This window comes from Carcharodon carcharias, chromosome 1 (genome assembly GCF_017639515.1).
Source record: "Carcharodon carcharias isolate sCarCar2 chromosome 1, sCarCar2.pri, whole genome shotgun sequence".
Classification (NCBI taxonomy): domain Eukaryota; kingdom Metazoa; phylum Chordata; class Chondrichthyes; order Lamniformes; family Lamnidae; genus Carcharodon; species Carcharodon carcharias.
In genome coordinates, this window is record NC_054467.1 from 11,088,947 (window position 1) to 11,107,461 (window position 18,515).

General features: G+C 42.5%; 1 protein-coding gene across 1 annotated transcript in view; it reads right to left on the minus strand.

The window, feature by feature from the left end:
* The window catches only part of LOC121277357 (serine-rich coiled-coil domain-containing protein 1-like), an 898,837-nt gene that overhangs the window by 40,212 nt on the left and 840,110 nt on the right, over positions 1 to 18,515 (minus strand). The gene's annotated exons all lie outside the window — the stretch shown is intronic.

The window sequence follows — 18,515 nt, forward strand, 5'->3', positions numbered from 1 at the left end:
TGGCACAGGCATGATGGGCTGAATAGCTTCCTTACATGCTGTAAGATTCTATAACTGCACTTGATCCTGCATCCATAGAAATACACCTTTCCTTACAGATCTATGGACAGTTATCAGCAGTAGGAAAGCTTGCTGAATTCCTTTTCCCCACCCCACCCCTGCCTCCCTCTCTCATATACCCTGCCCAGGGGGAATAATGTTACCCTATCTCTGGTTGGGATCAGCATACTCATCACAGACCAGAGCACAGGGATTCTGGCTAGCTTGACGCATTCTCCAGCGCACACAGATGCACCATTCACAATCCTCACGGTAGAACGCATTAGTAATGCTAACATTACTGCTTCATGAAGCATCTCTCCATAGAAAAGCAGCAAATCGGAGGAGAATTTTTCTCCTTCCAGGCAGCAGGTAGATTTGCAGCAGTACCGTTCCACACACTTTCACTGGTTGGGTCACTGTGCATGTAACCTATAGTGATGCACCGCTGCCAGACAGTCATTTGTGTCCAGTGGGAATGATCTACTCAATTCCTGCTTTTGCACAAACTTGATCAAAATTGAACTGTGAGTCAAACCTATTTTGCCTGCAGGCTCAACACATGAAGTGTTTAGAGTAAAATTGCATTTAAAGGAGCACTGAAAATTGACTTGTTTTTTTTTGTTTTGAGGAGGGAGAGCCATGCAAGGAAGGAGGGCTGTGAACTCATCAAGTCTATGTCAATTCTTTGCTGCAGTAACTCTAAATTAATCCAGCTGCTCTGCTGCCTCCCACAGCCCTGTGTCTTGTTGCGTTCCAAATGTTCATCCCACTTGTTTCTAATGGAAAGTAATAGTCCCTGTCTAAACAGCATTTACTGTGTTGGTTTTGGTTTGTAGTACTTCAGATACCACAGGATGTAGATTCAATCAATCCTCCAGATCACTTCTAATGCCAATCAATTAAAACGTAAATGCTTCACGTAAACAAATTAAACATAATAATGAAATCTATGACCTCTGGTTATCGACCCATTGCCAGAGGAAACAGCTTTGTCCTATCTGCTCTACCAAAACCCTTCATAAATTTTTGTTCCTTTAGTCAGTCTCCCACGAACATTCTCTACTCTAAGGCAGGAGATGAGAGTGCAGAACCCCAGAAGAGTTTGACTCTTGACCCTTTGTTTGGTGCGTTTTCCAGCATGTTGAAATATGTCATGGAAGGTGAATGGGAGATTTCATAGAAGCGTTCAAAAATTGAGAGGTATTGACAGAATAGTTCGGGAGATATTGGGCAGGGATTTTCCAGCCCCCACCCAACGCCGGGATTGTCCGGTCCCGCAGAAAGCCAATGGGCCACCACATCCGCCAAGGTGTGGCTGGACAATCCCAGCCATTGTTTCAACTGGCAGGAGAGTCAGTAACCAAAAATAACACACTTAAGATAACTGGCATAAAAAGCCAAGGGGGAGAAATGAATTAGAAAAACTAACTAAAGGAGGGAATCTAGAACTAGGGGCCACAATTGAAAAATAAGGGGTCACCTATTTAAGATGCAGATAAGGAGGAATTTCTTCTCTCAACGGGTCAGTAATGTTTAAAATTCCCTTCCACGGCGAGCAGTGGAGGTTGGGTCACTGAATACATTCAAGGCTGAATTAGACAGATTTTTGTTCTACAAAGGAGTCGAGAGTTATGAGGAACAGGCAGGAAAGACCAAAATCAGATCAACCATGATCATATTGAATGGCAGAGCAGGCTTGATGGGCTGAATGGCCTACTCCTGCTCCTCTTTCTTATGTTCTTTTGAGCTATGGGGAAAGAGAAAGGGAGTGGGACTAATTGGACAGCCCTTTCAGAGAGCTGACACAGATACAATGGCCCAAATGACCTCCTTCCATGCTATGTGATTCTCTCTCTTTCTCTCTTATATAGCTATATACTCACAACACGTACTGACACATAGGGGGGAATTTTCTCCCTGTCAGGAGCGAGCATGGGGCCGATCACTGCCCGCGATCGGCTGCATGCTGCCATTTTACGTGGGCGGACCAATTAAGGCCTGCTCAGCATGATGCGCGCCTGAAGTGCTCAGCACTACCTGTGCGGGCAGGGGGAGGAGGGAGAGTCGGGCCTGCTCTCTTTCTGCGCGAAAGAGCGTAGAAATCTCCCAGAGCCACAGAGCTGCCTCAGGGAGATTAACTTAAGTTATAAACTTGCAAAAATTTTAAAAATAAAATTATTCAGACATGTCCCCTCATGTGACAGTGTCACATGAGCTGGGACATGTTCATGAATTTTCATAAAAATTTTTATTTCGTTAATGGAACCTTCATAAAACCTCATCCCGCCCGTGAATGAGGCTTCATGAAAAAGCGAAGGCTGCTTGGGCTCTTCGCCTGCCCATCAACCTTAAGGTTGGACGGGCAGCTCTCTCAATAGGGTTAATTAGTTTAATAATGGCCTTAACAGGCCTTTGACAGATCAGCGGGTGTGCAGCCAGCTCTGGTGCGCGCCCGCCGAATGGAGGATCAGAATGACGCGCAGTGACTTGGGACACAGGCCCAACATCACCACATGTCAGTTTACGCGTGTAAGGCCCGCACTTGCTTGCCAAACAGAAGATTCTGGCCGTAAACACACACACTTTATAATGTTGATGCTACTTATGAAAACACACAATCCTTGCTTCTCGATAGCCTCAGTAATTTTACCCATTGAATTAATAAGGCTTAAAGAGCAGAAAGACCAGCCAATCCACCATATTGCAGCTAGCCATTAGAATCCATCCAGCAATAAACAGCAATCAGCCACCCAAGAATAATTCAGCAGGTCTGGCAGCATCTGTGGAGAGAGAAACAGAGTTAATGTTTCAAATCCGTATGATTTCTTCAGAGCTATAGGGGAATAGAAATGTGATGGATTTTATACTGTTTAACAGGGGTGGAGCAAAATAGGAGGTCAGGGATAGGTGGGAGCTAAGGGGAAGTTTGACAAAGATGTCATGGAGAGAGGACAAAGGGAGTGTTAATGGTAGTGGATTAGGAGATTCAATAGTGGCATGCCACTAATAACACCTCCTTTAGTCTTTAACACTACCATTAACAGTCCCTTTGCCCTGTCTCAATGACATCTTTGTCAAATTTCTCCTTGGCTCCCACCTATCCCTGACCTCCTATTTTGCTCCACCCCCTCTGAAACAGTATAAAATCCATCACATTTCTACTTCCCCTATAGCTCTGAAGAAATCATACGGATTTGAAACATTAACTCTGTTTCTCTCTCCACAGTTGCTGCCAGACATGCTGAGTTTTTCCAGCACTTTCTGTTTTCATTTCAGATTTCCAGCATCTGTGGGATTTTGCTTTTACCAAAGAACAATTGTTCACCTTCAGCACCCAGTGAGGCATCACTAGCAGAAACCACTAATCATCATCAGTAGCTTCATCACCAGACTAAGCTTCCAGCAATGACCATCACCTACAAGCAGGAGTCATCCGCTGAACACCAGCTATCCATCGAATACCAGCAGAGCTCTGCCCCATCGAATATCAGCAGAGCTCTACCACATCGAATATCAGCAGAGCTCTACCACAAATCTGCTAACAGTCACCAGCAGCCAGAAGCCACTTATCTCTAACTAGCAATCAGCTAATGAAAGCCAGCCAAAACGCAGCTAGCCAATCAGCCATCATCATAACCAGCCTACAGCTGGTCTTACTCCTACTTCTGGCCAAGATCAGCCAGAAGTCAGGCTGTAAGAGAAAATTCAGAATCGGGGGAGGGGCTCAGCTTCCCTGGGTTACAAGAGCAGTAAAGTAAGGATCCTATGTGAGGGAAGGGATCAGTAAGTTTCTGAGTTAAGGTGTAGTTGTTTCAGAACTTGGAGAAATATGGTAACACTATTAAATTCAAGCTTATTGTAAAAGTCAACTATACCAGTACCTGTGTCTTTCAGATTTCTGCAAAAACAGTTGCCTGTTTTGGTCAAAAACATAATTGAGACAAGCATGTGTCAGGATTCACTGTTCTCAAAAAGCGAGCATATAGCTACCTCCAGAATTTAAAATGAGTGGACCCATGTACACCTTCAACAATAGCTCGAGAATTACATGCAGGGAAATGAAAATAAAGCTTTCTTCAGGCATACATTGGGTGCTAAAGGAATTATCAGAACAAGCAATCAAAGCAGCATATTGTGTGCCTGTTGGTGTCAAAGCAGTAAAGTAGCCTTGTTAGCAAATTCTCTCATATATTTAGGAAGCATTTATATTTTATAACCATCTGCATTTTTGAAACATCATGCAAATAACTTTAGTTAGTTTTTCAGCTAACTTTATTCAAAACAGCACTGGCTCCTTTATTAAAAATAATACTCACCTTTCACTATGAGGCTCTGCATTAGTCAAAATGACTATAATTTGAAACGTTGTTGACCTTCAGAGAGTTCCATTGTGCACAGAGGTAATGGGAGTGTTTCAGTACATTGTGAGTTGTATTTGATTTGGTCACATCACAGTCTTTGTCCCTTTCTGATACTGTGTGTTTAGCCAGTTCCCTGGACAGTTCCGGGCATGCAGGGGTCTGGATCACCCTAGAAACTGAGGGTTCAGCTCTTATTATTATAGGCCAGGTGATACCCTTGCAAACAGCGCTCACAAAATACTTCATGATGCACATGGCCTTGGAGGAGAAGCCAATGGCAAGGTGAACCTGCTTTATCACTTTATAGATGTAGATCCTCCTTCGACCTTCTCCGCTTCCTGCACCCTTTGCTGCAATTTTTCCCGAGACCTGGTTTTCTGTTTCTCAGTTATCGGCTCATTCTCTATCAGACACACAAATCTTTCCACCCAAAAACATGAGGCCAAATATTAAGGAATTGGTTTGTGGGTACCGTACCCATCCTTTTGGGTAGTAAGTTAAATCAGAAGCTATTGGCAATCCAAAAGATTTGGCACCAGGCAAGTTTGAATTGACTGGCAAAATGAATGTAGGGCTGGTAAATATTGCCTCATTGCCATCCTTCGTGAGTTGTAGCTGGTTCAGAGACAGATTGATCTTCCTTACAGCTGCTAATGTATTCAAAGAGCAGTCAGGAACATAACGCTGCTGTACTGAAATGATTTGAGGTTTCTCAGTTTTGTTTCTGTCGACTGCGATTAACAAAAAGAAGAGACAGCCCTGCCAGTGGTAATCCTTTATTTATCAACTTCCTTCAGATCAAACATTCTCACTGGATCACAGCCTTCCAGTCAAAAAGGACAATAGAAATCTTGTTTCTTTTCAATTCACGCCACCTCTCTATGTCTCTCAGCAAATCCTTTTGACAGCTATTACCTTGTTCTCCATCAAAAGTCAAATATTTTTGGCCTGAACTTTAACTCACCAATTCTGGTCAGGCTGCTCTCACACTTCTCTTGGGCGGGGATAAGCTGGCACCAGAGGTGGAGGAGGAAAATGGGCAAGTCCGTAAAAATAAATACCAAGAGTCAATCATCCGGCCGTCAGGCCATGAGTCCATAATAGCTGAGGCAATGATATGTTTGTGCATAGGAAGAATGATTGTCAACATGGTCCCCGCCACATGTAGCATGTGCATTCGTACTAGTGCACCATACCCGTTAGAATATCCATCGCATTCCTAAATAATCCCACTTGTTTATGCTGGCTTTTCTGCAGAACATTCAATCAAACTAACCTGTCAATTTTGCTGAAATTAACGTCCTGAAACTGCTTAAGAAGCAATTAGACTACGGCAGGGAGTGGAGAGAATGGGCAGAATTTTCATCACTGAGGCGGGTTGCAGGAGTTGGGAAAATTCCCAGAGTTTATTGATTCTATACAGTGCAGAGTGAGTGACTGGGCATGGAAGTGCTTTAGCTTGGCATGGGGGCATGATGAGCCATGGGGGTGGGTGGAGAGCCATAGCTTGGTATAGGGAGCATGAGAGGCCCTTGGGGGTGGGTATGGGGGGGCCATACATTGGCATGGGTGGGAGGTCATGATGGGGACGTTTTGAAAACACCTTTTAAAAGTTTTCTCTCATGCAGAGTAGGGTTTGACTCCTCTGAGGGACCATGAACCACGACTCTTTGAAAACCTGGCCCGACTCCATGAAAATTGCGGAGGAGTAGGACAAGCCTCTCTCTGCAATGGAGCCAGCCAAGTTGGGAGTGCTGGGTGTGGGCTTCTGACAGGAAACAACCCACACCCTTTAAGGGCACCCTTAAAAATCAGACAGTCTAGGAATGGGGTTGGGAATCCCAGAATTGGGTCTCGCTTTCCATTTTAAAAAATTCCCGAGTCATCCTGACTTGGTAAAAATCCGGCCTAATGTGTTTCTAAACCCAGAGCAAACAGACACACCAATCATTGTATTCCCAATAATCTCCCATTCCAACTGAAATACTCTTTCAAGAACACTTTCAAGTTGGTCACTAATAGTTTACTGGACAGGGAAACTGCTGCACAATACACAGCTAATGTCATTTGATTGGACTGATGCAGTTAAATTCAGTGGAAATAAAATCACACTTTAATGAAGGGCGAATAGCTGCTTGATCTGCCTGAAATATCTGGCCCACTTAATACTGTTTAAACAGCACCTTTGTAATTGACACTCATGGTCTTGGCAAATGGTTAACGATGCTCGCTGGCTACAGGCAGATGTCTGTGATAAATAAGGGTTGTGCAAGTTTTTTTATTCTTTCACAAGCATTACTCACCCCTATTTTTCAACTTATCAGTGTAGAGTTCCTGCTTTAGGCTCAATCAGCATTTTGAGTGAAAATTGTGCTAGTTTCCAGAGGCCACTTCTTCACTCAAGTTTCCACTCAAATTGGCTAAAACTCAAACTAGTAAAAGCTGCCAATGGCCAACACAATTGGGCAGCATGTTAAACCATAATCGCTAAAAGAACTGATGTTTAGATATATGCCTTGTGTCATGAAAAGCAGACTACAGCCACAAATTACTTAACGGCATATTGAACTTTTTAAGGAAAATCTGTGTTTTAAAAAAAAATACAAGCAAGGACTCTGAACAAAAGATGGCTGATAATGAAAAGTGACTACTTCTGGAAAAATTCCTGTGTGGATATGCTGACCGACCTGTCCCGAGAGAACATGGAATGTCTCACCTGAAAAGCTGCCTTGGCCTTCTTCAAGTAGAGACGCTTAAAAGGGAGATAGGAAATATGCAAAAGACTGAACTTTGACCTTGTGTGGTTGTAGAGGCAAAAGACGGATTACCACATCTCAACAATCATCTATAATCCATCTCAGAATGCATAAAACGGTCAGAGATCAAAGGAAACAGACTCTAGGCACAAGGCATGGTTTTCTACCTTACAGAAATGCATAGGGGAAAATGAATTAAAAAGCTAGCCGCAGAGCAGTGCAGCGTGTGCTGGTGTGATGTGTGTGTGACAGCAAGAAGACGGCCAACTAATCACCCCTGCAATAATAATATAAAAACAAAAAACTGCGGATGCTGGAAATCACCCCTGCAGTTGCAGGTGAAGTCTCCCTCTTGCTGTTGCTGGAGACAAGACTTAAAGCAGAAGCCACAATCAAAATGGAAATAGGACAGCTTCTTCAGCTAACCTGCAGAACCAAGTGTCTCCAAACCCACTGTGAAACTGCCAAAGTAAGCTCTATCAGAATCACCCAACTTAACGCCACAATGCATTTCCATCTATGCCTCACTGAGAAGCCAAATACAGATTTGTTTATTTTTAAAAACTTTTATGTGGACTCTTAACTTCTCATATCTGTGCGCACGTGTGTTGTGTTTTTATTATTTTTAGCAACTAACGAATTTACTCATCCTTTGAGTCAAGAAAGCCTGCTTAAATTGGCTCCTTCTAAAAAAAATATATTTGGACTGGCAAAAGGTATCCACAGGGGAAGTGAACTCTTTTAAATGAACCTTGTTGCGACCGACCAATTAGGTTGAATAAATAAGGTTAGCCAGCTCATTCCTCCTCACCTGGGTGCATAACAAAATTGGGGTCCCATCCAGGGAGTTAACAAATTGGGGGACCTTGCCCAGGGACCGGTTGGAACATGAGATATATTCAAGAGTGGTAACCACATGCAGTTTCATTCATGTCACTGAAGGTGGATTTATCACAAAAAATAAGCATTTAATCAGAATGTATTCCACAACCTTCAAGAATAATGTAGTGACGATCTGCCCAAGGGCAGATCCTCTGCTCATTTCTTCACACCTTGTGGTCTGGGCTTTCCTCTTCAGTTGCAGGTAAGAATTCCAAAGCGAGATCTTCAAAGGTGAAGACTGGAATTCCTTGTGGGAGAGACAGAGTTTCAGTGAGGTTAGTTGCCTCAATGTGAACACTGACGTTTGGGTGCGTTGTTGAGAAATCAACCACAGTTTGCCTGTTAATTCACATGTAGCTCATACTAACCATGAATGTTAGCGTATAAGATAGATATTGTAAATAGTTTTATCTTTCTGACTTCATATAGTAGAGTTTATTTTTGTTTGTTCAAAACCTGTAGAATCTTGTGGCTTTATTCCCTTATTTATTCCCTCAATCTAAATCTCAAACTTTGTCTACTTTAAACAAAAAGTTATGGTTCATATCATATCATTATTTGATATCAGATCAAAATCTTGGGAGTCGGTCCAGGATCATAACACAATAGTGAATCTAACCACCTCCCATGACAATTAATGGCATTATGACCATTAACATCCTGGGGATCAGCATTGACCAGAGACCTAACTGAGCCAGCCACATAAGTACTGCAGCTACAAGACCAGCTCAAAGGCTTGGTATTTTGCAGCAAATATCTCACTTCCTGATTCCCCAAAAGCATTTTCACCATCTACAAGGCACAAGTCAGGAGTGTGATGGAATACTCTTAACTTGACAAGATGAGTGCAGCTGCAACAACATTCAAAAAGCTCGATATCATCCAGGACAAAGCTTGATTGGTACCCCATCTACTATCTTTAAACATTCACTCCCCCACTGCATCACTGGTACACAATGGCTGCATTGTGTAGCATCCACAAGATGCACTGCAACAACTTGCCAATGTTTCTTCAATGATACCTCCTAAATCCTTGACCTCTAACCTAGAAGAAGAGGGACACCAGCCAATATCTCCAAGATCCCCTCCAAGTCACATACCATTCCAACTTGGGAAAATATTACTGGGTCAAAAAGCCTTGAATGCTGTGGGTGTACCTTCATCACACAAACTGCAGTGGTTCAAGAGGGCAGCTCACCACCACCTCCTCAAGGACAATTGCGAATGGGCAATAAATGCTGGCGTTGCCAGAGATGTCAACATCTGTGAGTGGATAATAAAAAGCTTGACTGTTAGAACAAGGAAAAATGCAGTTGAAGTTCGAGCATTGAATGAGTCAGACTGGAAAGCAATGCAACAATGAGCGTTCATTTCAACTTTGTGAAAATTTTCTCAGCATAATCAACTGCCTAAAATGGCTGCTGCATACATTGTCCATGGTAAAGCAGTTGGTTCTGATCACACAACTGAGATTAGGGTCAGGTAATACTGAAGTTAAACTCATGTTGATTGCACTGCCTGATACATATGTTTGGTAGTGGTTACTAGATTGCGATTTGGCCACGTTTTCCAAAGTGACAAACTCGCAGGGTTTTTTGAATATGCAGTCCTGTAGATTTCTATGATATCAACAGCTGCAAAGACCAAGTTGCTCCTCTGTAAAAAAAAACCTGCGCTGAAATTTTGAACATTCTCTTCACTCATTTAAGCTTCCTTCATCGAAAGGAATGGGAGTGTACAATAGTCATTCCCACAAAGGGGAGGATGTGTTTTCACTGCCCTCTTGTGTTCCAAATGTTGGCCAACAAAAAGCAAGCTTGCAGATATGTTGTTAAAAAAATGTTCCACACTATCCTGGGCAAAACAAGTGTTGCATTCCTGCTACTACTCTTCTTAGCTTTAATGAGGGACAACAGGGATGCCACAAAGTGATGCACATAGCAAACTGAACCAACAGAGAAAAGAGTCAATTTTTTTTACAATGGACTTTTTCATGCAAAAAGGGGCCAGAGATTGTGGAGATTAACAAAATAAAGACCCTGTAGCCTTCTCTGTGCTTTCCTCAATCTTCCAGTTCTGCAACTAATAATAGTTTTAGATGTTCACACATCAATTTTTATTTTTAACACATGGAAATTGGTACTGAACATTGCATTTGCAGTGTAACACTGGAGACCGAAAGAACAATTTACGCTATCTAGTGAAATGAATCCTTCGCAGCTACGATATGCAATAGATCAGATGCCTCCTGCAGAACTAGTTATGTACAAAAACATGACTGATTAGAAGGTTCTGTGCAAATCTACTGGGTCAGAGCAGAGCACTATGTTTGCAAATGAGTAGGCACAGAACTGAAAATGCCAGAAATCTGAAATCAAAAAACAAAAAAAAACAGAAATGATCACAATTAAAGACTGGTAGTAAGGGTTGGGAAATTAGATGAGAGTGCAAGGTGCAGAGAAGTAATAAGTTTGCCAATGACAGGTCAGGCACCCGTGAAGAATGGCCTGTGGAAAAGCCCGATAGAATGTTCAATGATATGTAAGAGGTGATGCGGAGATATAGAAAGGGCGAAGGACTATGCAATGAGTGGAGGGGAGAAAGGCAATCAGAGATCTACAGAAACAGAGAAAATAGAGAAAAGCAGAGGAAGGGTGAGGAGGGGGTGGAAACCACTGGCAGAATTAGTTCCGAGATCAAAATGGAAAAAAGGTAAGGAAAGCCCAAGAGCAAAATCTTCAGCTAGCTGTGTGCTAGAACAGACTGATGTCAAGTGAATGTCTGGACAGAAATGCCGTTAATTACACTGCACAATTGGAAACAAGACCATATAAAGCTCAGCTTCAGAATCATTCAGATTCAAGGTCTCATCTTTCCAGAACTGAAGATGAGTTAACTTGCAATTTATTCCCAGTTAATATTCAACAGATCCAATACTTGGCAATGCAGCCAGTATCTGACAAGTATAGGTTAATGTTTTAGTGCCCTTTACAATCCTAATGCCAGCTGTGAATTTTCTGATTTCTTTTAGGTTTTATTTCAGATTTCCTTCCATTTTCATTTCTGCCTCTTTTCACATCCATTTCACATTTATTTTAAGTTTTCTCTGCAATTCCCTCCCTACACCTCTCTGCCTCTCCAACTCACTCCCCTATTTTAAAGCTCTTCTTAAAATCAACCTCTTTGACCAAGCTCTGACCTAACATCTCATTTGTGGCTTGGTGTCCTTGTTAATCATGCTCCTGTGAAGTGCCTTGGGAAATGTCATCACATTAAAGGTGTTCTTTATTGCTGTTGTTTTTGATAGCAAACAGCAAGAGAGTGACTAAAGCTTCAAGAAACTTCGCTCACTGAACATAAACAAGTTTAAAAAAATCTAAAGATGTAACAAGTGGGTGCACAAATTGGGCAGTATCTTATGGGCTTATATGCTTCATTCAATATTCAGATCCACTGAAGTCAATTGGCTATCTGACACTCAACTAATGAGACTTCATAAGAGTAACAGAGCCACAAGATTTCAGCCATTTTGTTCAAATTTGAAATGCTTAACAAGGAACTGAGTGGCAGGGTGGAGTAGGAAAACGTCACCAAGATTTTAAAAATAAGATATTGCTCAAAACATTCTGAGGTCAAGCTGCATCTGTGGAAAGAGAAACAGAGTTAACGAGCAGGATTTTCCTTTTTTGGGTTGGGACACTTATGTCGGGGTCAAATGCTGGTCCCAACACTGCATGCATTGGCAACAGTCACCCAACATCAATTTGGCCTGGATTGGCCAATCAGGCGTCAGGTGGCACATTCATCATTCAATTAAGAAAGGTAGGTGAGCTCTTGAAATGGAAGGGCCAGTAGGAAGTGCTCCTGCACGGAAGGATCAGCATCCTGCCATTGCAGGTAAGGGGGAAGAGAGGGTGTTCCCAACTTAAGGATGGAGGTGTCCTTTCAGCACATTTAAAAGATTTGAACTAAAAAATTAGCACACCTGCCAGACCACCATTATTAAGTGGAAAGTCCTGGTCTGCCACTGTACGCAACTTCCAGTCAGCTGCTTATGCCACGGGGAACCCACAAGTCAACTGGAAAATGCCTCGGCTCATTGGCCTTGATTGGCCTTTTAATTATCTTAACAAGCTGCTCTCTGCTTGCGGGTGTGTATCTGTTCCAGCCATGATCCAGCCTTCCCGAAAATGGCTTGGGGATGGAACGGTGCCAGAACACCCGCCTCAGTTCCTGCCTCCATATTGGGATGAACATCCTGCCCAAAGTTTCAGGTTCACGAGAACCAGAAAAGGTTAGTGGTATAAAAGAGTTAGAGTTCCAGCGTCTTCAGAATTTTGCATTTGTCATCTAGATTTTTGTTCATCCGGCAGAAAATTGTGTAAAGAATGAATAATCCATAAAGGAAAAGGATAAGAGAAAACTTGGGAGTTGACCATAACTTTTAGTCAAGACAAGATTTTCTATCTGTCTGAAAAGTGAAACATCATCAATTATTTCACTAAGGGCTGAATCAGCAAAACTGTCCCTGAATCTTAAAGATGTGACAATTGTCTGAATGGTCCAAAAGGGGACTGAACAATTTTGAGACAATTCCTTCATTCCAGGGAGCACATTTTGGTACATTAAATGGCATGTTGCACATGATTTTCATGCTACCAATTTTAATTAACAGAAAATTGCAGGTTGTGTGCTCACCATTTTCTGAGACGCAATCCCCACAAGTGGAGGTTTGCGCAGTCACCTGGAGTACAACAGCTTAGAAAGTGCAAGTTAAAATGTCCCTCCTTTCACCTGACAGCTCCCCCTGTTCATGTCAAATACGTGTTATCCACTGACCCAAGGCATCAATGTGCAACAGTAGCTAGACTGGCCGTTGTGATACCAGTGAAAGCTGCATACAGGAGCTGCCCTCACATACCCAACTGCACTGATAAAAGAAAGCACAGAAAATGCAAAACGTAATTGAAAATTGTGCCAAAATAAAATTCTACCTCCACCCCCTTCCCCCTCCAATTGCCAAACCAGAATTTGAACTAGTCCAATTCAGATTCATTCAGACTCCAGAGCTCATTTCTGTCCTCCTGCCTTGGTCAAGTTGACTAATGCTGAGACTCACCATAATTGAGTCGAATAGACTGAAAGATACAAGTTAATTTTTACATAAAAGCAAAATACTGCAGATGCTGGAAATCTGAAATAAAAGCAGAAAATGCTGGAAAGACTTAGCAGGTCTGGCAGCATCTGTGGAGGGAGAAACACAGCTACGGTTTCAATTCCAATTTGACTTCTTCAGAGTGAAGAGAGGTAGAAATGTGGTGGATTTTATTCTGTTTAAGAGGGGGTGGAGCAGTTGGAGCAAAATAGATCAGGGATAGGTGAGAGCTAAGGAAAAATTTGACAAAGATGTCATGGACACAGGACAAAGGGAGTGTTAATGATAGTGTTAAAGACTAAAGAAGGTGCTGATAGTGCCGTAAAGGGAAGATAGCCAAATGGTTATTAGAAGAACAAGGGTCAATACTCTACGAAAACAAAACACAAAAACAAATGACAGATGGTTGTGTGTATGTGTGTGAGGGGGATGCGGTTGGGGAAAAGGGTAAAAATAAATTAATAAGTAAATAAAAATTTTAAAATTGAATTAAACAAAGGGGTAAATGTAGAGGAGAGAGTTCATGGTCTGAAGTTGTTGAGCTCAATGTTAAGCCCAGAAGGCTGTAAAGTGCCTGATCGGAAGATTAGGTGCTGTTCCTCCAATGCAGCAGGCGAAGGATGGACATACGGGCATGAGATCAGGATGGTGTGTTGAAATGGCAAGCGACGGAAAGGTCTGGGCCATGCTTGAGGACTGAGCGAAGATGTTCCGCAAGGTGGTCACACAGTCTGTGTTAGTCTCAACAACATAAAGGAGACCTCATTGGGAGCAGCTAATACAGTAGACTGTATTGAAGGAGATGCAAGTGAAGCACTGCTTAACCGGAAAGGAGTGTTGGGGGCCTTGGAAGATGAGAGGGAGGAGGTAAAATGGCAGGTATTGTGATCTGTGATTTTATGGGAAGGGGATGAGGAGTTGGAGTTGATGGAGGAGTGGACTAGCATGTCACAGAATGAATGGTCCCTACAGAATGCTGATGGAGTGGGGGGAATGAGGGGAAGATACGTTTAGTCATGGCATCATGCTGGAGTTGGCGGAGGATGATCCTTTGAATGCACTGGGTTCTGGGGGGCAGGGGAAGGGGTGAGGGCAGGGGTGCGACAGATGGGTTGGACACGGTTGACCTGTCAACCACAGTGGGGGTAGCTCGAGGTTAAGGGAAAAGGAAGTCATGTCAGAAGCACTGTTTTGGAAGGTAGCATCATTGGAACAAATGCAAAGGAGGCAGAGGAACTGGGAGAATTGGACGGAGTCCTTACAGGAAGCAGGGTGTGAGGAGCTGTAGTTGAGCTAGCTCTGGAGGTTGGTGGGCTTGTAATGAATATTGGTAGACAGTTTATCACCTGAAATTGAGTCAGAGCCAAGGAAGGGAAATGTCGCAGATGGACCATGTGAAGGTGAAAAGAGGGTGGAAACTGGAAGCAAAATCGATAAATTTTTCCAGGCCCGGACAAGAGCATGAAGTGGCACCGACATAGTCATCAATGTACCGAAAAGAGAGTTATGGGAGGGGAACTGAGTAGGACTGGAACAAGGAATGTTCTGCACACCCCATAAAGAGACAGGCATAACAGGGCCCATGCAGCACACATAGCCACACATTTTATTTGGAGGAAGTGAGACAAGTTAAAGGAGAAATTGGGCAGTGAGAGAACAAGTTTAGCCAGACAGAGGAGAGTGGTGGTGGATGAAGATTGGTCAGGCCTCTGTTCAAGGAAGAAGTGGAGAGCCCTCAGACCCTCCTGGTGGAGGATGGAGGCGTAGAGGAACTTGACTTCCATAACAAAGAGGTCGCAGTTAGGGCTAGGAAACTAAAAATTGTTGATATGATGTAGGGCATCAGAGGAATCACGAATCTAAGTGGGAAGAGACTGGACAAGGGGAAAGAGAATGGAGTCAAGTTAGGAAGAAATGAGTTCCGTGGGTCAGGAACAGGCTGACATGATGGGTCTACCAAGACAGTCCTGTTTGTGAATTTTGGGGAAGGAGGTAGAATGGGATGTGCAGGGTTGGGGGGCTATGAGATTGGAAGCTGTGAAGGGAAGGTCTCCAGAGGAGATGAGGTCAGTGACCGTTCTGGAAACAATGGCTTGACATTTGGTGGTGGGGTCATGGTCAGGGAGAGCTAGGAAGAAGTGTCTGAGAAATGCCGCTCAGCCTCTGCAAGGTTGAAGTCAGTACACCAGACAACAACAGCACCACCCATGTTGGTAGTTAAATTTTACATGTTTCAATGTCTGCTTTTCAGGAAGGAGGGGAGACCAAATTTCACATAAGCATGCTAATGAAGCAGACCAGTTCCCATTTGTCAAAATGCATGTAAATATTTATCTATTTCTATTCAGACTAATCTAATCTTGCCACAAAAAAAAAGGTTCAGGAATATCAAGCAATCCTGAGGTATTACAATCTGTTCTTTTAAATGTGTAACTGCGGACTGCCAGCAGAATAGTGAGCAGTCTCTCTGCACATTTTTAATCAGTTAATCTTTGTCCTGTAGAGAAAGCCTCTGTGACAATTGGCAATTTGATCCTGACATGAAGTGGAAATGCCTTTTTGTCCTACAGTCTTCCGCAGGTGCCTGCAATGCAGATCACATCACAACATTATGCATGATGGATCTGAGCTCCACAATTGAGTCTAACCTACCTATTAGCATGCTGGAAGAAATTAAACATTCACACAATGTAACACAGAATATCTGATACGGGTGCTAAGTGTTTTCCTGCACACACTCCATTTTCTAACATTTGAAAATAAACATTATTACATATTGTGTGCTTAAAACCCTGCAACTTGTATTTTGTTTTAAATAATCATACTTTTTTTTATTTCTTGAAAGAAGGAAGCTAAAATAACAAGCAGGCTTTAACATAATTTGAAAACCATTTCAGGGAAATGATCATAGTGTTTTAAATCAATTTGACCATCAACCCAGTGACAGCTAAAGTAGCACAAGCAGCATTATTGCCATAAATTTAGCAACTTCTATTTGTCTTTTGCATGATGGTATAGAGGAACAGTTGTTTAATGGTGTGTTGAATAACTGGCATATCATTTAGCATGGCGAAGCTTTGTTGTACAGCTTTACATCCTACGCCATTTGATAGTAATTTGTTTATTGTTATATTAGCCTCCAACGCATTGTCTCTTAATTTCTTGATCATTTACTCTTGTTTAATGTATAGGAGCAAGTTTTCAACCATGAGATATGAAGTGAATCCAGAATAAGCACATTGGTTGTTCTGGAGTGATTTGGATATTACTGGGCTTTTGCAGGGTTCAAGTTTAATTGTAAATATGGAACAACAGAGGGTGAGAGCTAGTCATAGCTGAAACTAATCCAGTTATTTTATATACCGAATCATGAATCTCAATCAGTCTTCTATAGGCGTTTTGTGATCTATGGTAGATACCGCTATTTTTAACTTCCTTTTGCCCTCATTGTAAAATCCTAGTAGCTAACCGGTTCAGATGGCATTGCTGATTTGCATACCTTCAGATATCAACAGTTTGTGTATGAAATCTCTGGCTAAGTAGCTACCTCTGATTATCATTTCAGAGGATTATAGAGATGACCCTGGGAAAGAGAGTTGGAACCTCATGTCAAAGTGTCAGAAGCACTTTTTCACACAAAGGGCAGTGGAAATCTTGCACACTCTCACTTAAAAATGTGTTAAAGTTGGAATTGGGATTGGGCTTGTGCTTGGGCATGGGGTGGGATGGGGTGGGGTGGGATGGGGTGGGGTGGGGTGGGATGGGGTGGTGGCAAGTGTAAATTTCAAAACTGAGATTGCTGAAAAGAGAGACAATTTGCTGAAGCTTTATATCTTGTACTCATCAGAACAAACACAAGAATGCCAAACTTCAAACAATCACAACAGTTTATACTACAGGAGAAAAGGTTGGCAAATTGATTGGCCAAGGTGAACTATAGGCTCTCCAAGCTCCTCTGTAATTCAAAAAAAGCCAGAAGGCTTGAACATATTTCTTTTGTTTACAGAGAACGGGTCCTTGCATTTGAATGCCTGTCTCTTCTCGTAAGCAAAAACGAGCCATGGTACAAGATCAACAGATTATCTTAAATTGGGTGCTAGTGTAGTTATTAGCACACTCAGGATTGTTCAGCATGTGCTGCCCAATCATGGAATCACATCTAACAGCAGTCACTCTGTTTTGTGTTTTGCAAGCACAGGTAACCATCTGATCCATCTCATGCCCACTCACTCACTGAGGGTGAATCTTGAGAGATTTTGACACCTGGGTATACAGTATGGACTTCTTCCTAAAGCCAGTGGGATGCACATCACCACTGTTTGGCAGGGGGGCTGCATAGGCTAGAGGGGATGGTCAGTCCTCAGCAAGGTAATGAAAGAAGTTTGTGGGTACAAGCATGGAATTATTACAGTCTGCGATCAGGGAGATGCAAGCCCTGGTGAGAAAAGGCCCAAAGTATCTTTGTTTGAGCAGAACAAACAATCCTGCTTTCCGTTGGCTCACAGGTGCCATCAATAAAATTTAAAAATTTATCTCAGTCTTCTGTGGCCAGGAAGCTAAGCTGGTGATTTTGAGATGTCATCAGGTTGTGACATTGCTGTTTTTATTGGGCCCCATCTCCTGTGAGATAGGGTGGCCTTTCTGTTAAGAAGGGAGTGATGGAGGGCAGGAATACCGAATGAACACTCCACAAGAAGCATTTAAAATTAGGTCTTCCAGTTTTAATGAGGGCCCTGTTGTAGCCTCCTGACATTGCATTGCATACCTAACAGAGAATCCTGCAACTAAAGGCCATGCTGCTACAGAATTGGGCTTAGGTTTCTTTCATAACCCCCTGCCTCCGCCCAGAGTAACGGCCTTGAAAAAGTGTTTGATGAAATTCGGCATGGTAATCTTTTCAACACTGTCATTTTTGGTGCCAAAATATCCCTTGGGTCCCAAAAGGGTTAAACTGCCAACTGAAATGTGCACGCCAAACAGTGGAGTCAAACGTCAGCATGAGAGGTTGGAAACAAAATCTGATTTTCAAAAGCTGGATTTAGTTACAAGTTGCGAAATTAAACCCAGTCAGCCGTCTGAAGCTAATGAACTGGCTGCCAAAGAGCACAAACATCAAACCTAAGTCAAGTTTATTCCATGTAATCAAATATTTGTGAGGACATAATGCGAATCAAGTACTGAGAGAATCAGGGATATTGTTAAAAATTCATCCACATACAAACAAAATCAGAGTACTTGCATAGCTCCATGCTATCTTAATGACTAAAGTATACTCTTTTTAACTGGATGAATGCTGAATGTCTCTTCCTTTCAGAATAT